At 40.1% G+C, this 22,904-nt stretch overlaps 1 protein-coding gene across 11 annotated transcripts in view; it reads right to left on the bottom strand.

The window, feature by feature from the left end:
* Window positions 1-22,904, bottom strand: part of Dlgap1 (DLG associated protein 1) — an 823,903-nt gene that overhangs the window by 493,763 nt on the left and 307,236 nt on the right. For 9 of the 11 annotated variants that reach the window (XM_052750118.1, XM_052750116.1, XM_052750115.1 and 6 more), the window contains one exon: window positions 18,884-19,002. The gene's annotated coding sequence lies outside the window, so the exon portion shown is untranslated. The remainder of the gene's footprint in view (window positions 1-18,883; window positions 19,003-22,904) is intronic. The other 2 variants (XM_052750112.1, XM_052750113.1) reach the window with 1 other exon arrangement.

Consider the following 22,904-nt stretch of genomic DNA (forward strand, 5'->3'; position numbering starts at 1 on the left):
GCCAGTAGGATTGGTTGCTCAGAATTAAACACGTCAACTGAACCTAGTAGTGAGGATCACATAGTTGCTTCAAAAACAGAACTAGATATTACAATATTACTTATTGCTAATATTTATCCTGATGTAAAAGTGAACTAAGACTTCTAAAGATAAGCGCTAAAAGCCAGAAAAATTTAAAGCTACAATCCCAGCTACATGTTAATTTTCATGGCTTATTCACTTAACTTGAACCATCTAGTCGCTGTGACAAGAAATGTATAGAAAACTCTTTTTACATGCCTTAAACTATATAAAAATCCACCCAACTGTCAAGAGAAATCATTGAATACAATAGTCTACAGTAAGGCTGGGGTTTTCCAAAAGCATTTTGAATTTGAGATAAGCCTTGTTTTTAATGGAATTTCCTTCCCTTTGTGAGCTACGTATTTTCCCTCAAGAATGCCACTGAGTTCATCGAGAGCATTCCGTGTCACTACAGGCAACTATCTACCTCCTGTAACTGCTGATTTCACATGTGAAAATATGATTACAAATTTACCATTTATATGGCATTTCCTGTTTTCTAAATGCATTATAGGACTCTCATGCTATTCAAAATAAGCAAAAACAGCTGGAAAGGAACCACCACAACTAAGGATGGAGTCCTTATAAAGATAAGTGGGTTCCTAGAGGGTAAAGCTGGCATGACAATCAGGAAATGGACGCATGAGGTTGGCAAAGCCCCCAAGTTATTTCACAAACTTCCTCAGCCAGGCGGCATCTAGCAAGGGGAGGGTGAAACAAATGCTTGAGGTCATAGTCAATGATCAAGTTAGAAACAGATGCAAGACCTGACAATGTGGGCCATAGTGGACTAGGGCATTTTAGTGATCCCAGCTGAATTAAAATGGAATTAAGTGTTGAGAAACACTGGGAAGTAGCTTTTCCCCAAATGTCCACCAATTTTCCACTGAAACACTGTACTCAGTACTGTAGAATAAATTCAGGGTAAATTCCTCACACAAAGAGCCTACAGAGCGAGCAGGCTTCTTTGGCTTTGGCAACGGAGGGAGAAGGAACAGGCATTTGCAGTCAATGACCATCCTTAAGCATAGGTGTGTCTCCAAAATTAGTTAATTGATCTCTGAAGAAAGGCTACAGAAATGTGACAGCTCAATTACTGCCCATTGCAAGCTGCACAAGAAAGTGAGGATGTCCTCTGATAAGTCCCACAGAAGGAAAAACTGTCAGCATGGTAAGTGTAGGTGAAGGTAGGAGGAAATTGTTAGAGAACCTGAGTTTAAGGGGAACCCATAGTAAGCTTTTGATTCTCAGTCCAAATTAAAGTACTGCATACAGAAGCTTGCAAGTGCACAACACACACACACACACACACACACACACACACACACACACACACACACACACCATGGAGTGGGCAAACACACAGCAATCAGGAGCACCACATGTGATAGTCTCATTATTCTGTCTCTGATATGTTTTAACAGTATGATCACTCTGTGTCACACTGGGCATTCCATCATCATGACCATGAAGATGGTGAGTAACAGTGTTGTCTAGGCATGAGATCACCCCACCTGGGGCCCACCCTTCTCATAGGTGAGTCTGCATTCTAGCAGACAGCATCTCCTGGGACAAGCAGGAGTGGAGCCATCTTCCCCAAGTCCTCTAGACTAGTAAGATGAGAAGGACAGACAGGAGGCAGTGGACACTTTAAACCTGGTCTGACAGCTTCATCTGAACACTGTGCCAGGAGTAAACATTGATGCTGGTTTCCTCAGGGGCATGGGCTCCATGGGGTTCAATACCAGCTCTTCTGTGACTGGACTGTGATTTGGTTGTCTTCCTAAAATTGTCCTTTGTTGTATAACAAACACATCTGCTGTGGGATGATCCTTCTGTATTCTGTGATTATGTATTATTTTCATTGGTTAATAATAAAGCCGTTTAGTCAATAGGCAAAACAGGATAAATTTAGACAGGCCAATCAAACTGAGGACTGAGATAAAGATGGGCGGAGTTGAGAGAGACACAAGGTAGCAACTCAAGAAACAAGATGCCAGAGGACTGGTAAAGCCACGGACCACATGGCAATATATAGATGAATAGAAATAGGTTAATTTAGTGGGCAAGAACTAGTTAATAATAAGCCTGAGCTAATGGCAGAGCATTTTGTAATTAACATAAGCTTTTGTGTGTTAGTTTGGGACTGGGTGGTCGGGACAGAAAAACTTCACCTCCATTTACACACGTCTATAAAATAATCTTTCAAGTGCTTTGACTGACAGATAATCTTGGCATTCATATGCTATAATCAGTACTGTCTTGAACTATTTATAGGATAGCTGAATAGGACCTTCTGGGCCTCACTTAAAGGGAGGTCAAAATGCTTTATTCACATTTTTTTCCCCTGAGAAAAATGGTAGCACACACATCCAACTATCTAATTACTGTGTTCAAACTTTCCCAAGCATTGCAAGTTTAAGTCTTAGGGGGCATCAGTTTTATAACAGGAGCACCCGACTCGCCATTAGTCGTTCATGTTATTAATGAAGTTACATGTGCTCTAAAGAATGGTCCCAGTTATGTAACAGATGGCTAGCTCCTATTTTCCAAATTTTCTGACCGAGTCAGTTTCAGTCACATTGCTGACACATGTACATCCATGTCACCCTAACTTAGGGGCACATAAACACAGTACCTGGGATAACTTATTCACTGACATGGAATCAATTAGGGAGTGGACACACAATGGCTTCACTCACTAAGTTAGACAAAAGTTCTTAAGGAGTATGCATACCTATTAAGATCTTCTGCCATTTCAATACTTTTGGGACACCTATATTTGATTATTTTTTTGTTAAGCACCTGACAAATTAGAAACTAGAAAAGGCAGTGGGGACCTGGCCAGACTCAGTTCCTGCCCTTGGGAAGTACACTGCAGCCAAGAGCAGAGTACTCATTCCCATCACTCAGGCACATACAAAACCTAAGTGTGGACTAGAGACGAGTCAGCAAAGTGTCAGGGAGGGGCCCAGGAGACTCACAGGCCAAGGAAGCCAGTTCTGACATTTAGCAAAGGCTTGATGGAGGATATGAGAGGCAGGAAGAAGACCTGGGAGTATCTAGCAGGAGCAGCAAGAAACTGGCCTTTTGTAAAAACTTGAAGGGAGCCACTCACCCTGGCTGTCTAGGAGGCAGCCAGGGGAAGGATGATGGGACAAGGTGGTGAAGGTCAGGTTTGGAGAAAGTTTCACTGAAGGGGGTATCTACATACAATTTAATTTTTAAAGTCATTAATATATGCAATACTAGTAATTATCTTCACTAGTCATAACTATTTTCCTGTGTATCTTTTAAGAAGCCCATTATTGATATAACTAAGGCACCTCTATCCCAGGGAAAATTCAGGCATTTGACTTCCTGAAGAAAGAAATAAAAAGTCTTTATTTTTTCCTGGTTAACCAGCTTCAGGAAACGTATGTATACATTTGCTTTTAATGGGGGGGGGGGCAATTGCTAAATGTTAGGATCGTCAAGGCTCTTCGTGTACTCCTTGTACTCATGTCATTCAGGCTACCACAATCATGTCAATAAATCTGTGGCCCATAGTATGATGGCTACTTTTATGTCAACTTGATATAAGCTAGAGTCATCAGAGAGGAGGGAACCTCAATTGACAAAGTGCCTCTCCATAAGATCAGGGTATAGGCAAAGCCTATAGTGCATTTTATTAATTAGTGATTTATCTGGAGACCCCAGCCCATTGTGAGTGGGGACACCCCTGGGCAGGTGGTCCTGGGTTCTAAAAGAAAGCAAGCTGAGCAGGTAGTATGGAGCACTCTTCCATGGCCTCTGTTCCTGCCCTGTTTGAATTCCTGTCCTGACATCCTTTAGTGATGAACAGTGATGATGAAGCTTAAGCCAAATAAACCTTTTCCTCCTGAAGTTGCTCTGGTCATGGTATTTCATCATAGCAATAGTAACCCTAACTAGGTTATATTTATTTACAGAAAAAAATACCAGGAGTGGTTCTGCTGTGACAGACCTGACCATGTTGATTTTGGGGGAGGATTGTAGAAGGACTTGGGATCTTTGGGCTAGAACAGCCATTGAGTGTTGAGAGTTAATAAATCAGCAGCGATTAAGAAAAGACCAGTGTCATTGAGGTGAAACCTGGGAAGTGTTTCCTCAGTTTCAGGACACAGAAGCTGTGTACCAGAGATGACCAAGGTTATACCTCTCACTGGCATCTTAACTTGGTAGTGTAAGAGTCACCTAGGTGATGACAATTTTGAAGGCATGGAAAGGTGTAGCCCAGGTTGGCCTAGAACTTCTTATCCTGTGCCTCTGCCTTCTTCAGCAAATTCTACTGGCAAGTGCCACCACAGCCAGAGCAGCTGAGGCTTGGCACTGTGAGAGGCCATGAGAGGCCTCTCATGGTGAAGGTGCAGTCTCAGTTGAAGTTAGAGGCTAACGATTAAAGGGGTGGTGAAGAGAAGTTGAGGCTTGGCATCATGAAGAGGGCCCAGGAGAGGCCACTGGTAAAAGTGCAACCCAGTTGCATCAGAAGACTCCAGCATTTTGGAGGTGGCAGTTTCATCAAGAATGGCAGCAGTGGTGGAGCGGAGCTGGCCTGAGCTTAGAAGGGAGTTGTGTGTGCTGCAGAGGGCAGAGCCAGAAAAGTGGCCCAAGCCCCTTGGAGGAGCCCTGATGATCTTGACTGAATCCCATATATTAAGCATTGAATTATTTATACTGTTGGAGTTTTGTTTTGTTTAGATTGTGACTGTTCCCTGGTTATTCCCTCTTGAAACAAGAAAGTATTTATTTTTGATTTTACAGGAGTCCACAGTTGAGTAACTTTAAACTTAAAGAAAAAAGAGATTTAAGAGTTTTATAGAGACTTTGTATTTTAAAAGAGAATGGATATTTTTAAGATATAACTTTTAAAGTGTTTGAATTGCTAAGGCTGTGGGACTTTTTAAGCTTGCAAGATGTTTTATACTGTGATGTCTTTATTGATATGTGATCTCGGGGAAGAACAAGAAAGGAATGGTTGTGGCTTAACAGTGATGTGTTCTGTGTGTCAAGTGGACAGGTGGTGCTGGTTAGTTTTATGTCAACTTGACACAAGCTAGAGTTATCTGAGAGGTGAGCCTCAATTAAGAAAATGCCTTTATAAGACTGGGCTGTAGGCAAGCCTGTAGGGCATTTTCTTAACCAGTGATTGATGTGAGAGGGTCCAGCCCATTGTGGGTGGTGCCATTCCTGGATGAGCGGTCCTGGGTTCTATAAGAAAGCAGGTTGAGCAAGTCATGAAGAACAAGTCAGTAAGAAGCTTTCCTCCATGGCCTCTGCTTCAGCTTCTGCCTCCAGGCTCCTGCCCTGCTTGACTTCCTGTCCTGACTGCCTTCAGGACATTTTCTCAAAATGTCAGATAATAGTGATTTAGTCTTTCTTGACACTTCTGTCTCTGCTACCACCACCTTATTTACCTTTTCTGATAAAACAAAGAGCTACAGATAATATGATGCACTTGTGATGCGTTTAACTAATTATTCTTTATCAATAAAAAACTGGGAATCAGATATCCAGGTAAGAACCTGAATGATCAGAGAAGTGGCAGAGAAGTGACCAGTGACCTCCAATCTCTTTCATTCCTCCATCCAACAGGCTGGGATCCTCTCTAAGCCCCGCTTTACTACTTCCTGTCTTTCTATCTGTCCTCAGTCCTCCAAAACTTCTATGGTTAATTTTGGTCAGCTAGTGCCTAGCTCTGCCCTCCGATTCAAAGCAAACTTTATTGTTAGAATGTGCTCAAAATACCACACAACACACTTGTGTTGAAATACTTGTTCACATGGCCCTGGCTTCAGTTGCCCAGCAACACAAATAAATAACAGCAAAAACAAAAAGAAAAACAAAAACTACAAAGTAAAAAAACAATCGCCACACAAGAGAGTAGGTATGTCTGTGCCTTAGGAAAACTTTTATCTATGGCAACAGGAGATAGGCCCTATAGGAGATAACATTTGCTGACCTTTGTTCAGAGGAACAGAAGCCAATACAAAATAGTACCTAAATGAACAATTCTGATAACAATATAAAGCAAATTTCTAAAATGTAGGCAAGAGAAGAAAGAGTATAGTAAATCCTATAGGATTGCATTGGCTAGTTATTAGAATACTATACTAGTCGTAGGTTCATTGCTAAATGGTATTATAAAAACAAAACAAAACACAACACAACACAACAAAAAATCACTATCTCTACAGATGCTATGCAAATGTTAGAGGAATAGTTGTCAAAGATTTTATTTTTAAAATGCTGTGTGAATGTTTCTGGCATGGGGTAGCAAGTTGGCACAGATAATCCAAAATTCTCACCCAAATCTAAAATTCTAAGACTCCAAAATTTAAATTACAATACAGTCGATAATACATGACAGCACTTCAAAAGCAGCTGAAATAGAATTTTATGTCTTCGTTTTCCCTGTTTTTTGCAGATTTTAGAATGCTGATTCTTGAAACCTGGCAGCTCAGACAATAACTGACTGTTTCCTAGGCACTTTGCAATTGCTTTCTTTTAATTGGGGGTGAATTGGTACAGCATATAAAATCTGAAAACTAAAAATGGATGCTTTAGGCAACTCATTTTTAAAAAACTTGAAATGACTCAACTGGCATTAAGACATGCTACCTTTCACACATCAGCCAGTAACTATCTTGAGTGAGTACTCATACAGTGCAGTCATTAAGTATACATTCATTTACCACCTATTAGGTCCAAAAAAATGTACCTGATCTATAGCAGACTATATGCTGCTCATTCATTAATTGAGTGTCTGAACAGAAATTGCCTGGGCTCAAATCTCAGTCTTGTGAACTTGGGGAAAAATTACTGAACATTTCTGTGTCTTCTTTGCTCATTGGAAAATCAGAATACAAAATAGTACTTCATAAAGTATTATAAGAATACAATTAGATGCTACTTACAAAACTCTACCTCTTCCATGGCCAAATTCTAAGTACAGTAATGTTGGTAAAATTACTTTTATTTGCATCTTCTCTTTATTAGGTGGGTATTTAAGTAGAAATATCATGTGTTTCTAGGGCAGAAATGGTCCTGTGCCAAAGCATGGTGTCCTACTGATTACGAGATAAGGCAGAATCCACATAACATTGTACCAGAAGGCATCTTGCACTCAAAATGGAAAAGGAAAACAAAGTGAAATGAAAATGTTTGGTTGAGTAAAGTTAGTAGCTTTATCTACTCTGGAAATAGTCATTGGTGGGGATGGTGAGGGTGACATCAGGTTGAAAAGCATTAAAATTAAACAAAAACAAAACTAAAAATTCCTGAAAGTTTTAAATTGTTTTGATAAGCAGTTTAAACAGATGTAGCAATCAATGTGTCATTATATATTTATTGAGCATTTACTAGACCCCAGGTCTTGATAAACAGAAGGTGTTTCGGATACAACTTAGAGAGGAAACTCTTATCACGGAGAGGAGTCACACCTCCCTCATCTGGGACTTGTGGGTGGTGCACCTCAACAAGATCTTGTGAGTCAGATGGGTCACTGCCTGATGTTCAGCAACACAATGTGTGGCGACAACATAAGTCTTGGATAGAAGGCCTTCAATAGAGGTCATAAACCCGTGAGAGGGCTTCTCTAGGCAAGTGGCCATGCAGAACTGACCTGACAGAGGTATGTGAAGTAGAGATATTAAGTAACATGGTGCCTTGTGGAGAGGGTAGCCCCCAAGACTGAGGGAACCTGACAAGCTCTTGAGGTAACACAGACATGCTTCCACCCAGGAGGTGCCAGGATCTCAGCAGATCCAAATTCCAAGAAACCTTCGCCATACGTTGATCAGAAGAACTACTTAGTAAAAAAACGAATCTAGCCACATGTTTCCCTTGTCCTATCTTTAAAGTTCCTTAGTAAATATTTGCGCATCAAGGATAATTAATTGAACCTTTCACAGTCCATTATCTACCCAGATGTATCTCTCGGAGTCTGGTCATCATTGTGTCTTACACTCAGACATAGAATCTTGTGACATATGCTACCGGCTTAGGTTTTGGAGTTAAACTTTCCTAGTTAGGTTACATTTTCTAAAACTCCCTCAAGACCAGTTTTTGTATTTGTAAAACAGGAAGGGTCACAGCACCTCCTGTCTGAATCTGTCACAAAGACAAAGGGAAACAGAACACTTAGCATAGTGTCTTGCACATAAGAATTAGGCAAATACTACTGTTACAAATACACCATCCCATCACTGGGCATATATATTAAAGGAAATAATTATGTTAAGTAGATAAGTGGGCTCACATTCAGGTTCATTGCAGCTCTATTCATAATAGCCGGGAAATGAAAACAATGCAACTGTCTATCAAATGATGAATACATTAAAAATGCGGTCCTTGCAATCAATGGAATATCATTCATTCATAAAAAAATACTAAACCATGTTATTTGTGACAATTGGTTGGAGTTAGAGACCATTATGTTAAGTGGGGGAAAAAAGGCACAAGAGGAGATCCACAGGGTCTTGCCCATATATGCAATGTAATGACGTTGATCTCAGAGCTACAAAGAGGAGGTGAGTCAGGGGAAGAGGTTGATCACCAGGCACTAAATTACAACCAGATGGAAGCAAAAGCCTCTAGGGTATCACCGCACAGAACAGTGATGACAAATAATGATTACATGTTGTACGTTTCAAAATATCTAGAAGGATTTAAAATAATTTTACCACAGACATGACAGGTGACTGAAAATATAAATGCATTTAACCTGATTTTGACATTACCCAATGTATACATATATCACATGTTGCATGCGACCCCACATGTATGTTCAGCTTTTTTATCTTTGAGTACTACTTAAAATTAAAGTGATGTCTCTGCACTGGTATTTGGGAGAGGTTTATACAAAAACAGCTTGCAAAATGAAACTGTGGAGAGAGCCTACCATGATGCCAAGATAGGGTATTTATGAAGTGGTTGGACATGAGGAAGGGATCTGATCCAGAGGCTGAGGTGGGGAGGGGTCTGAGTGGACCAGAAAACATAAACAAGACCTAGTGATGGGCCTGAGAAGAAGGTGGGACTGAAATAAGGGACAAGTTAACAGTGATCCCAATATTCTAACATTGAAACAGCAATGATCCTTCAAACAGTCAGATCAGTAAGTTAGGGTCACCGAGTTTTGCAATTAATAATTATACAATCTAGAAGAGAGATGCCACCTTTGAAAGACAGAACTTTCCAAGCTTAAATTTATGATAAGATCATATTAATTGAAATTCCTAGTTTGTGGATTGGTGTGTAGCTCAGAGACAGCACATTCAAGGCTCTAGGCTCAATCATTAGCACCCCAACAATAAAGTAAAATGAAATCCCCATTCTGATTCTGAAACTTCCTTTTCAGTCTATCAACTCTTTTCACCCTACATTCCACAAAATAATCCATCTCTGCACATCTTTGTATCCACCCAGGTAATTCCGTCTCCTATCACCTACAGGATGATCTTTCCCAGAGGTCAGGACTCAACTCTCTGCTCCGACTATTTGTCTTGTGGGATGGGCAGTTGGGCTAGGTATTGTCTTCCTTTTCATATTCCATTAGGCCTCAGGACTTCAGTATTCCTGCCTAAATCACCTTCTTTCATATCACAATTACAAAAAATTTCCACAGCTAATCGGGAATGGCAACAACCCAATGTCCTTTGACTGCCAAATGGATAATGAAAATGTGGTCATATACACAGTGGAATACTATTCAACTGTAAAGAAAAATGAAATTTGGAGGTAAATGGATGGAGCTAGGAAAGGTTATACTGAAAGGGGTAAGAGAGGAAGGGGGAGGGGAAAACAGTACTAAGGATGTTTGAAAAGGTTATAAGAAATCATATTATTTTTTATTTACCTAAAATTATATATAAAATACATAGAAGTGAAAACACACATATGTATAGTTAAATTGAGTTATGCCATTTGAGCTGATAATGGCTCCCTAGAGTCATAAACTAGCTACCTAAAACCTCAGTACCAGGCATGAGAAATCACCTTTTGGGTTGTTCATCGGGACTGCCCAAGAGATTCCTAGAACAACATAAGCTATTGCTGCTGTCCTTGGTTTCCTTCCAGAAGTTGAAGGTAAGGCCCTATTGTTGAAGACACCACATACTTCATACACAGGACTCAGAGGATTTGAGCTGGATATGATGTGAAAGCCTCCTCCCAGAGGACTAATTTTTATCACCCAGACAGGTTCTATGCAAGCAAGAAGGAAGCAATCAATAGTTGTACCCAGCTGTGATGTTTACGAACCGCAACAATGGCCAGCATTGTAAGATATCCCAAAAGGTGCAATAGTGGTACCCATATCTTGGTTGCAAACAACAACCATGTAGTTGGACTTAAGGTCCATCAACAGGAGATCATTCCTGAAACTAGAAACCTAGCGAACTCCCCAGGGCTTGTGGAGTCATGGATCTTAGAGGAAAACCTACTGCCATCACTTTACCAGACCAGCATAACTCCTAAATGGAATTCTAAATGCTTATCTTTATGCCAGTGGATAAATGTATCTCTCAGTCCTTATCAAAGAAGCATCTCTTTGCAGCAGTTGAAGACCATTACAGAAAACCCCAACTGTTCGAAAGCAGAGAACAGCTGACTATGGGGTGTCCAGCTCTTGCAGCTAGGCTCAGGGAATATAGATGAAGAGCTGGTGGCAAGATTATAAGACACAGAGGACCAGGAAGCCTGCTGTGAGGTTTTGTCTCCTAGAAATGACATGGACGCTACACCAACCATACCTCAACCATATGGTTGCCTAAACAAGACCTGATCAAGCACAATACCAACAGACATGCTATTATGGAAGGGGGAAATCTCATGGTGCCCCACCCCCATACAAAGAATGACTGACACCCAAGGACTACTGAGAAAGGAAGAATTAATCATCCCTGGGGATGAGCCTCTGACTGAGTAACAGGAACAATTAAAGAAAAGAGGCCAGGGCTGGAGAGATGGCTCAGTGGTGAAGAGCACTGGCTGCTCTTCCAGAGGATCTGGGTTCAAATCCCAGCACCCATAAGTTAGCTCACAACTGTCTGTTACTCCAGTTCCAAGGGATCTGACACCCTCACCCAGACATATATGCAGACAAAACATCAATGCACATTAGATAAATAAATAAGTAAATAAATAAATAATTAAAAAAAGAGGCCATTTATTTAAGAGGGAGAGAGGGAGGGTCATGGAAGAGGTTGAAGGGAGAAAATGGAAAGGGGGAAATGAAGTAATAATATTTTAATTAAAAATAGCCCATTTCCACAGCTAGAAACAGGTTTGAGTGAAAAATGATTAAAATAGACTTAAAAAGAAGCGGTCACTTTGAAGTCCAAAAAGGGTATTTTTTTTTAAACCAATGTCCATGTTACTTACTGGTAATGTTTCTTAAATAAAAATGGTTCAAAATTTTTGAAACCTTTCTCAAATCCCTCATGAAATACGTTTTTATGTGTAACATTTGGGGGTTGTTGGTTCCCAAAGGATATTTAAATGAGTGCCTAAGGAAGCCCCACTCTACGTGGCAGGTCAAAGCTCTTGGGTTTCTTATTACTTTGGACCCAAGAAGTCTGAACAGGAAAGGGGTCTTGCCAGGGTAATGGATGTTTCCTAGGTGACATAATTAGAGGAAGGACACTGCTGAAAGCATGGGTGACACCAGCAATATGCTGTCCTTGTCAGTCCATGGGACACTGTCCTGGAGAGCAAAGCACCCCAGCTCTAAATGAAGACTCTTCTGTGGGTCTGGATAGAGTCAGCAGCATCACCGACGTCACTGTCAACCGTCTGCAGGAGCAAACCCTAGACCTTACATGGACATTCAGTAGTGTAGCCAGAAACCAAATGAACTCTCACCCTGTGTCTAGTCAACTTTCTATTGCTGTAATAAACACCATGGACAAAAGCAACTTAGGGAGAACAGGACTTATTTCAGTTTACTGGTTACAGTCCCTCATCAAGGGAACTCAAGGCAGGACCTTGGGGGGCAGGAACTGAAGCAGAGACCATGGAGGAATGCTGTATACTGGCTTGCTTCCTCTGTTCCTGCTCAGCCAGCTTTCTTATAAAATGTAGCACCATGGTTCTCCCACATCAAACATCAGTTAGTTGCAGGCTAGGCTTATCTACATAGGGAGTTCAAGGACAGCCAGGGCAGCATAGAAACTGTCTAAAAAAGTTTCCAATTATTTGAAATGTCAGAGAGATGGACCTTGCAGATCCAAACTAAGTTTTGTCCAAATTGTATGTTATTTGATTTTTCAGTTCCCAGATTGCATTGGGAGGGTAAGAAATGCCAGTGCTTAAGTTAGTTATTTAGCATAGTAACACCATTTATCCAATTTTAGCTTTTAATGAATATGGTCGGTTGGGGGAAAATCCCTAGCATATGCTGAGGATACACAAAAATGAAATAAATTCTGCCAGAAAACCTGTTTTCTTTTCTATTCTTGGCAAGCTGCATCTATGGTATGCAATGAACCTGGTTTCTGTGTATTCTCACAGATAAGCAAAGACCTATAAGCATTGAACTACAATAAAGTCTATTACAGTTTGTTTAAAAACAAATTATCCAGTCATATAATATAATGCCTTTATATATCATGAATAATTGGTATAGTGAAAAAGCTACTCTAGTGGGAAATATTAGGTTGTTTAAATAAATAATATCACCATTTAAATCACACACTATATCTGTTATCTTTCTATGCTCTATCTCCCTCATTCTATTTATTTATCATTTATCTGTGGATCATCTACATTTCTATATATCAATCTGTCTATCTATTGTCTATCTTTATCCCATAAACCTTGAGGCATCCTCATCAGCGGGGTTTTCATATTGATGTCCGAGACATGACAAACACAATGCACAACATCCCACAATTAGATTTTAGTTTCTTACAACTGTCTCAATCAATCATTCTCTTCAGAGAGCACAGTGGTTTTCAGCTTCTAAATTAATCCTGACATAAAAAGGGACAGATGACTAAACAGTAAGATTTATCTTCAAACATTCACTTACAGCAAATTTATAGGATATTGAAATTGAAATAAAAAAACCTGTGCTGAGGTTGAAATATTACAACAAAGCTTCATTGGTTGTCTATGAAGTAGGCCACTCTGAATTTCTGATGACAAAGTATTAGGGTTAACCTATGTCAGAGTGACAATTCAGCCTCAAGAACACCAGGAAAACAGAAACACATTCAACATGAGCACGGATGTTTGAGCAAATGAATCTTCTATTGACCAAAATTTGATTTCTTTTGCTTCTGGAGATGGAGCTGTGTCTGGCAAATTGGCTATGAAAATGAACTTTTTACTTTGAGAAATAAAAAAGAAACAACTGCGTGTATAACTGTAATCAGATCTAAATTCTAAGCATATGGACATTTGTTTAGGATGATTCTCGGTGATTTGTAGAACCTCTAGGTTAGTTTTTCCCAAAGGTGTGGGTAGATTACAAGAGAGAATATAGGAGGCGACTTGCAGACTTTATACTCAAAGATGAAGGAGTCCTTTGTTTTCTTTTAGGGAGTGGATAGAGGGGAATGTAGGGTCTCTTCTAAGTAGCTCTGTTTGTTCTAGAACTTGCTATGTAGCCCTGGCTGGCCTTGGACTCCTGATCCTTCTGTGTTCATCTCCCAAGTGTTGAGACAGCACCTCCATGTCCCACTGAAGGAGTGACTCTTGAGGTCAAGGGTATGGCTTTCTCCCTTTACTCACTAGCAGTGGGAATGGTCAGAGACATCCCTTCTAGATGAAAATGCGTGTTGGATTCTTCCATTAGCCTTTCAAGACTCACACAACTAAATTATGGATACATTTTTATAAGCTGTGTTCATCTTTTAAAGTCTCAAGCAAAACTGTCCTTAGCCCCATGGAAGAGAATGAAATGTTAACTCACTCCTGAAGCCTTACTTAGGGTTTACTCGGCTTTGAGATCTAAACAGGTTGTTAAAACTATGCATATTTAGCTCCCACCAAGTTCTGTTTTCTTCTTTTTTTTAAATATTATCCCTGGTTTTCAAAACAATCTTACAAGTAATAATCATAATCACAATTATAATAGTAATAATGAAATACAGAACTCAATATACAGGTAGAGATATTTAAATATGTAAAATGGAATATTTTCTAAGGGTAGCCATGTGGTAAGTGAAAAAGTTGGGTGTTGAATTCAGGTCTTTTAAAATCTTAAACCTTGCCTTTTACACTCTTATCTCCAACTGTGTGCAGTTGATAGAGTGACTCTTCCAGACTTCTGAAGCTTACTTTAGGTAACACGGCATGAGCTCTGTACCCTGAGATTGAAGATGGGCACTGGAATGAATGTCAAGGCTTTTGTCCTAAGCAGTTTTTCCTCTTCCTCTTTCTTAAAAAAAAGTTTATATTTGATGTATTTTGCTGGCATGCATGTCTATGTATCATGTGCGTGCCTAGTGCCCACAGAGTCCAGAAGAGGGCATTGAATCACCTGGAACTGGAGTTACAGGTGGTTGTGAGCTGCCCTGTCGGTTCTGGCAACCAAATAGCAAGTAAGTGTCTTGGAAGAAATGCCAATGCTCTTAACCAAGGAGCTACATCTCCAGGGCCCTCTCCTCCTCTTTCTTAAAACTCTGTGTGTATGTGTTATGTGTGTGTGTGTGTGTGTGTGTGTGTGTGTGTGTGTGTGTGTGTGTGTATGTGTGTATGTGTATGTGTGTATGTTGTGTGTCTGTCTCTTTCTGTGTGTATATTTTTGTATGTCTGCCTGTCTCTTTCTGTGTGTAAGTGTATGTGTGTATGTAAGTGTTGTGTATCTATCTGTCTCTCTGTGTTATGTGTTTCTCTGTGTATATGTATGTATGTGTGTCTGTCTGTCTGTCTCTGTGTGTGTGTGTGTGTGTGTGTGTGTCTATGTATGTGTGTCTGTCTCTTTCTCTCTGTGTGTTTGTATGTGTGTCTATCTCTCTCTTTCTGTGTGTGTATTTGTCTGTCTGTTTCTTTTTCTCTCTGTGTGTGTCTGTCTCTTTCTATGTGTATGTGTTTTTATGTGTGTCTGTATGTTTCTTTCTGTATGTGTATTTCTCTCTCTCTCTCTCTCTCTCTCTCTCTCTCTCTCTCTCTCTCTCTCTCTGTATATATAGTTGTGCATCCATGAGGAACTTCCCAGGATTTTCCTTTCTCCATCTCTTATCTCACTGTGAGTGCTGGGATTATAGACATGGGCTACTGTGTCTAGCTTTGCATAGATTGTGGAGATTTGAATTCTGGGCCTCATGTTTATGTGGCAAGCATTTTAACCAATGGGGCATCCCCCAGCACTGCCCTAAACTCTCCTATTTCTAATTGAGAGAACAAATCTGGGACTCTGACAGGTAAGCACACCCGTGAAATAACAAAGTTGAAGTTAGTTTTTTTATACTTTAATTAACTTTTAAGCTTTAACATTAGGGATGACATAAAATAAAATGAAATTACTAATTTTTCCACTACTAAAATGAATTATGAAATACACTTTTAAAGATACATTTTCAAGGACTCATGTTCATCATCCACTATGGTTAAGTATGTAATTGTAAGCACTTTCAATTTTAATTGAAATTATTTCCAATTCAATTATTGGGTCTATTTTCAAGTTTAATGCACAATAGAATATATAGGAACAAAAATACGTTTTAAAACCTACAGAATAAAATCCACACTGAGCTTTGAAAGTAGTTTTAGGCCCACTATCTAGAATAAGTCAAAGAGTGGGCAGAAAATAGACAGTACAGACAGATACTTTAGCAAACAAAGTGGAATAAATTTACCAAGCCAATCACAGCCTGAAAAATGCAGATAAAGATGCAGAGAGAAAACATGCAACGTTGATCATGAACACATTTCAATGCAAGAAACCAGAAAGCGCTTTTGTCCTTGGTGTGAATAAACATTCAGACCATGCTGCAGCTGCAAAATTGAAACTCAAGGAAGACACATTTACAAAGGAATTTATTAAATTGATGTGATTTCCCGGTTTCACACATCCAGTGGCTCTTTCATAAAGTAAAATGTACAATTTGTCATGATAAAAATGACATTTCTCTCATTGTATTCAACCAGATAGCAAAAAATCTTTTGTGAAGAGCCGTGCTTATTAAAGAGCTGGGGATACCCAGCAGCTTAGGCTCTGAATAGACAGAGCTCATCCTCTATTAACATGCCCTCTGTGTCGAGTATCCTTTATAAAGAAGATTCCAAGCAAAGGAAATCTGTCTTTCTCTGTATAATATGCCACAGAGATTTCTTTGTAAGAAGTCACTTGTTGCTGAATCCATCCATCCACCCATCCATCCATCCATCCATCCATCCATCCATCCATCCATCCATCCATCCAGTATTTTTGAATCTCCAAAGTCTTTATAATATGCAGTAGGGGATAGAAAATATATCTGTGAACTTACTATTCAAAATTTTATGATATTAAGATCTTCTTTCAGGGTTGGGGCAACAGCTCAGAGGTTAAGGGAGCTTACCCCTCTTGCAGAAGACCTGGGTTTGGTTCCTATCACCCACATCGCTGCTTACAACTATCTATAACTCCAGTTCCAGGGGATATGACACCCTCTTCTGGCCTCCATAGGCACTGCACTGATAAGGTGCAAAAAACCGTATCATCAGCAGGCACACATTCATACACATAAAATAAATATAAATCAATCGTTTAGAAAAGTAATCTCATGTATTTTCATTTTTGAGTCAATTTCTCACTACATAGCACTGGCTGCTGGCTTGGAACACTCTATGTAGACCAGCTTGGCTTTGAACTAGGAGACCCACCTGCCACTGTACCTCGAGTATTGAGATTAAAGGCATGTACCACCATTCCCAGTTATTAAATGCCATTCCATCCCATGACTCAGATCCTGTCTGAAGCTAATACAACTCTCCACAGTGTGAGCTGGCAAGGAAGTCCATTCTCTGTCTAGCTCCAACTGTAGCATGATCATTATAGTGCCATCCTGGATCATTCTATTTTTAGAGCTGTTCCAAGTCAGGTCTTAGGACAAACAGGTTAGCCTCCTCTCAAAGCTTGTTAAAAATGCGCATCTGTGACCTCATCCACACTGATCTATGCTTAACAACCACAGATCTACAGAAGCCAATGGAGGCTTTACAAACCACAGATACTACTTTCTAGGTAAGACCACGAGGGAGTGACGTCAACAAGGAAAAATAAGTTGGTAAACTGAGTGGCAGGTTTTACATTTCTGACTTAGCGGTTTGGATGACAATGACGTGGTGAATCTGAGCTAAAACCCAATGTAATCAGAACTTTCATTTCGGAAGACTCAGGAAACTATAGAGCAGAAACCCAGTGAGAGGTGATTGTAAGCTCAGTAAGGAGGCAGAATTTGCCAAATCTCAGAGTCTCTGGAGGACATTCACTCTGTTTGCATCTTGTGCTTAAGATAAGATTCATTCTGAGCATGCCTCCCTACTGTAGATGTAACCAACTGTCTTTTTAAATAAGAAACACAGAACCAATGCAAAGAAGAAAGCCAAGAGGTCAGAGCTAAGAGCTAAAACCTTACCCTTCCTCCTGCAGTGGTCCTACCTCTCTGAACCAGAGCTACTTTCTGTGTTAAAGTCTTTATATATAGTTTCTGTTCTGCCTTCTCATTGGTTGTAAACCCAACCACATGACCGCCTCATCACAGCCACAGCTTTTGGGGAAGGACATTTCTGCTCCTCACTGGATTTTCTTTGCCTTTATAATGTCAGTCTCCATTGATAACTAGATGCTCTGCCTCCTGCCTCAGGTGCTAATAACGCAGCCTGGAACTATGGTGGAGCTCAAGCCCTGAGTGGAAGTCCCAGAGAGTGAGTGATCCTCCTACTGTACACATTTTCAGGCGAAACTCCCAGACAGCATCCAAACATCCATGGGAGGCCTGTGAAGAGTCAAGTTCCCATGACTCTCGGAGCAGATTTGTTAGCCTACCCATGTTCTTACCCACACTGAGTCACTCTCTATGCTTCTGTCTATTTCATTATTTCATTTTATTTTTTTGAGACAGCTCTTACTATGTCATTCGGTCTAGACTCAATCTTATTATCCTCCTGCCTTGGCAGAACATTATATCATGTACTAGTAAGAAGGCCCAGCCATTCCCAATCTTGATTCGTGGGATCATCTTCCCAGTGAACAGTCTTTTTCAAGTCCTGGTCTTTGTTGCACAAGTAACCCAAACAGGAAGGTAGCTCACTAGTATACTCAGCACTATTAACCCCTTCTGATCTGCTCTTACTCATGCAATGCCTTCAACTCAGACATTCTACGGTCTTTCTTTCCCTCCCAACAGAGCACAGGATGAAAGGAAGAGAATGGAGATGGGGCTCGGGCTTCAGCATTTCCACTGCCTTTCTTACCAGACTTAGATCACAGTGGACATGCCTGGGCTAATAAGTTTGCATTTGTACAGGATGAAAAGAAAGCAGAAAGTGGATGCCATGCCATCTATTTCTCCCATTCGACACTTAACCTCACATCCAGTATTTTAGCCCTGAGACCCCTGGAAACTGCATTTGCCTGCTCTGACTTTCTAGATTGACAACAATGATTACCACACATGTGAACATCTTGGTCAAAATCTGTACAGGAAACCAAGGAGTTAAACACAGACTTTAAATTCAGCAGTCTATCAATAGCTCTGGACTTGTAAGGTAGAAATATATTACGCTATTAAAAGAGACAAGTTTCTTCATACAGTGCATCTTAAGCAGACATTGTAGAAGGGGGTTATATAAGGGGATGAGGTTCTACCTTTGATGATCATTCTTCCATTTTTCCTGCTTCCAGCACAGGAGATCCAAGCTTCAGGTTGCTGCTGTTGTTGATATTGTTAACCAGATGTCACTCTTGCTATGTGATGTTCAACTGCTCTGAAAGATAACAAATGCAATAATTAGACATGATGACTCATTTGAAACCGAAACACACTGAGGACTGATCTCCTAAAAATGACACCAGCAGCCATTAAATCCAATGATGTGAGACGCAGAGCTGCATAGGAAATCTACGTGGTGGTTCTTGTGATGATATTTTTTAATGCATCTCAGAAAATCAAATCAACCAGAAAATAAAAAAAATATTCTGCCATCATTACAAACAGATTTGATATTCTACAAAATGCTTGTCCATAACTATCACTTATATTCTCTTTAAAAAGTAATAAAGAGAGGTGGGAAGAGATGACTCAGTGGTTAAAAGCACATTCTGCTCTTGTAGACGGCCTGACTTCAGTTCCTAGTACCTCCCACATCTGAAGACTGATAGCCATCTGTAATACTAGCTCCAGGGATCCGATACCTCTGGCCTCTGCAGGCACCTGCACTCATACACACAGAACTGCCCCTGCAACACATGCAACTGCAAATTATAAATATAAATCTTTAAAAAGTAATAAGGTACAAATATCAAAAACATGATTTTTATAAGGTACAGCATATGCATAAGATTGCAGTCATTTCCTGGCAACTACATGTTTTATTAATACCACAACTAACCAACTGTGGTGAAAAGGGAGTAGAAATTGTCATTATTCCCACTGTGGTCTCTTTGACTCCACAGCAGGGTCCAACATGGCATACTATTCCTAAGTGTGCAACCGTGGGCTTGGTGATGCCTAGGCCAAGTCATTTACAGGATTGCCAATGATGCTTTCTTAGACTATGACAAAACAAAAATTATATCTGGGCCACATCGTGGGAGGGAGGTTGCCTGAGATCATATTACATGCTGTGTAGAGCCGTGATTCTCCTTTGTAGCAGGTCACAGAAGGCAGGGCTCACCACACAAATGACCTGATGTTTCAAAAGAGCTAGGGGACACTGACAGCTGCTCCTATTATTGTTGGTTGTTTTTCAAAGCAAAATAATTCTGTGTGCCACAGTAGGCATGGTGGCATCAGCCTGTAATACAAGCACTGAGAGGGCTGAGGCAGGATAGAGAGCACATTTCAGGCTAGCCTGGGCTTCATCTGGAAACTCACTCAAAAGACCAAACAGGGGAAAAACAAAGCAAACCAAAACAAGCAAAACCTACCATCAAGCGAGTATGCAAGTAATAAACAATTGCAGCCTGGGCCAGGTTTAAAAAGTGATAGGCAGGGCTTTGTCACCTTGTCCCCTACAGGCAGAGACTGTAAATATTGGTGGACTGTGGAGAAAGAATGAAGAAGACAGACTGTAGGAGTCGGTAGAAGAAACTCCTGCGATCATATGTCTCCCACTTCTTCTCCATGTCTTTTTTTGCAATTTCCCTGCACTGAAATATCTGTGAGATATTTCTGCAACAAAGTCTATTACATTGTTTTAAAATTAATTTTCTGGATTACTCAGTGGATTTTTTTTTCTTTAACTCTGGTGTCAGAGTTTAAACTAATATACCTCATACCCATTCATTTCAAGGGAGTTACTCTATAAGCCGATCACTTCCAGTTTTTAAAAGAGGTTATTTAAAAATATTGCCTGAGGGTATGGAAGGGGAAATGCAATCTGTATATGCATTAGATTTTATGGAATGCCTATGCTTTAGTAAAATGTATTTCTGAAGAGCTCAAGGAGGCCCAGCCGAGGAGCTTCTTCAGTCTCACTGTTTCCTAAAAGCTATCACACTTGTCAGAGTAACGAGGTCTCTCGGGAATACCTGTTGATGGACCTCAGGCTAGTACAAATGCTCACCCCTTCAATCATTCATGCATTCACTCATCTACACCATTCCACACAGACGTATTATCATGCCCCAGACACTGTTCGAACATGGAAACACAAGGGACCTTTCATTTTAGTGGTTGAGTAAGCAGAAAAGAAATAACAAGTATGATGAAGTGGTAAACTGGCATGTCAGTGCCTAGTCGACTTGTCATGGAGGTGGTGGGGCACCTGACACTGGAATGAGGGAGACAGGTATGGGCTAGGTTTGTAATGCAATTAGCACAGGAAACTGGTAATACTCTTTTTACTCACTGAAGACGATTATATAGAGAGGCAAACAATGTATGCAAAGCATCATATTTTGTGTGCACAGGAGCTCATGAATATTAATTTATTTTAGGCATTTATTTAATTTTTTGAGTTATTTAATAATTGAGTTTATCTGTGAAAAACTTCTACAAGTCATAACAGAAAGCTCTATTTTACATTTTGTCAGTTCTTTTTAAAACATAAGGAAAATAATCTGCTGGTAAATTAGTAACAGGATTCAATAAATCATGAATACAATTGCCAGGGAGCTAAGCAAATTTTACTTTAGACAAGAGGTGAACAAAAATCTAAGGAAAAATAAAAGAAATTAGCCTAGGAATCTGAAAAGTTTCCCAACTTCTACTAAATCTTGCTCACTCCCATGTCTCTTTAAATGCATGTCATGTTTATTTGATAGTCTCTAATGTACATGGGCTTCATTTAACAATGATCAATTGACATTTATGATACCAAATGTGTAAACTATGGGACAGATGAACAATAAAACTATAGATCTAATAACAGTCCCAAGAACAATATGTGCCTAAGGTCACAGCCTCTAGCAGCCCTGAGAAGAATTCTCTAAAGGACTACAGTCATTTGCCATACAGAAGCACTGTCGTTTTGTGAGGTCCTAGTTGTCAATCACCGGCCTTCATTCCTGGGCAACTGGAATACCTTTTGATAAATCCTTTCCCGTACATGAGTCTTATAGATGTTGTCTACATTGTAGTCTAGTAGTTTCTGTAGTATAAGTACAGAATAAATACTAAACTAGAATCTGTCTATGTTCAAGTCTTCCTTTACAGGTGAAGTCTTTGGGACTACAGAGATGAAACCACATTTCTTAGGCCATAATTAATCAATGACAAATCTAGGACTAGTCCTTGGGTCTTTTTTTCTCCCCTCATAACTGTCCTGATCCTCAGATTTCTCTTGTTTGTTTTCAGTCAAGTGTATCTTTTATAGAATAACAGCATCATATCTTGGAAATCTTATATTTTATCTGAAAATTTCACTTGCGTTTTACAATAAAGTCCACAAAAAATTGGGTTTGCTTGAAGACATATTCAATTATCTATTTGCCGGGTGGTCCCCTCAGCCTGCCCCTTCTGGAACAACAAAAACTTCAGATAATGTCTGTGTTTTGTGAATTCTCATGTGTCTGAGGCAGTGTTAGATTAGGTAATAAAAAAGAAAGTCCATCCAGTTTTTTACCTTCTTTGCAAACCAAATTGCTAAGCGACTCTTCAACTGGGGATAAGAAACATCAAAGTGAGGCTGGCTTCCAGGATGTGTATCCGGTGGGTTTAAAAGGGCTCACACTTCATTTAAAGTAAACCAGTGCATTGGGCAAACATCAACAGGACTGGACTGTGCTAGGATACATGCTACACGTGTCTGTAGCTATCCCTTACTGCCTTGCTTCACATTCACTCTGCAGGCTGGGGCATCTGATGGGCATCCAATGGAGGTGAGTGAGATTCAGTGGGGGGAGCTGAGGGAGCCTGTTGTATCTATGACCAAGCACAGAAGCTGCTAGCCCAAAGGAGCCTGCTCTCATTGGAGACCAGAATTCCCTCAAATTAGGAAGAAGGCAATAGTGGTTTGAGAAACAGACCTGTGCTACCTTCTTCCTATCATATACTTTCCTTGTTTCATCCAATCACAGACTGAAGATGATGGGAAAATTGAGCAAGGGGGAGAAAAAGGATGCATGATTCTTTTTTTCTTGCAACCAGTCTACTCTTAAGCCAGTGGGGGGTAGATGCGAGAATGTGCACACATTTGGGTGTGTCACAAGGACAGGTGAGGAAGGT

This window comes from Peromyscus californicus, unplaced genomic scaffold (assembly GCF_007827085.1).
Source record: "Peromyscus californicus insignis strain IS unplaced genomic scaffold, ASM782708v3 Scaffold_21__1_contigs__length_65335640, whole genome shotgun sequence".
Classification (NCBI taxonomy): Eukaryota; Metazoa; Chordata; class Mammalia; order Rodentia; family Cricetidae; genus Peromyscus; species Peromyscus californicus.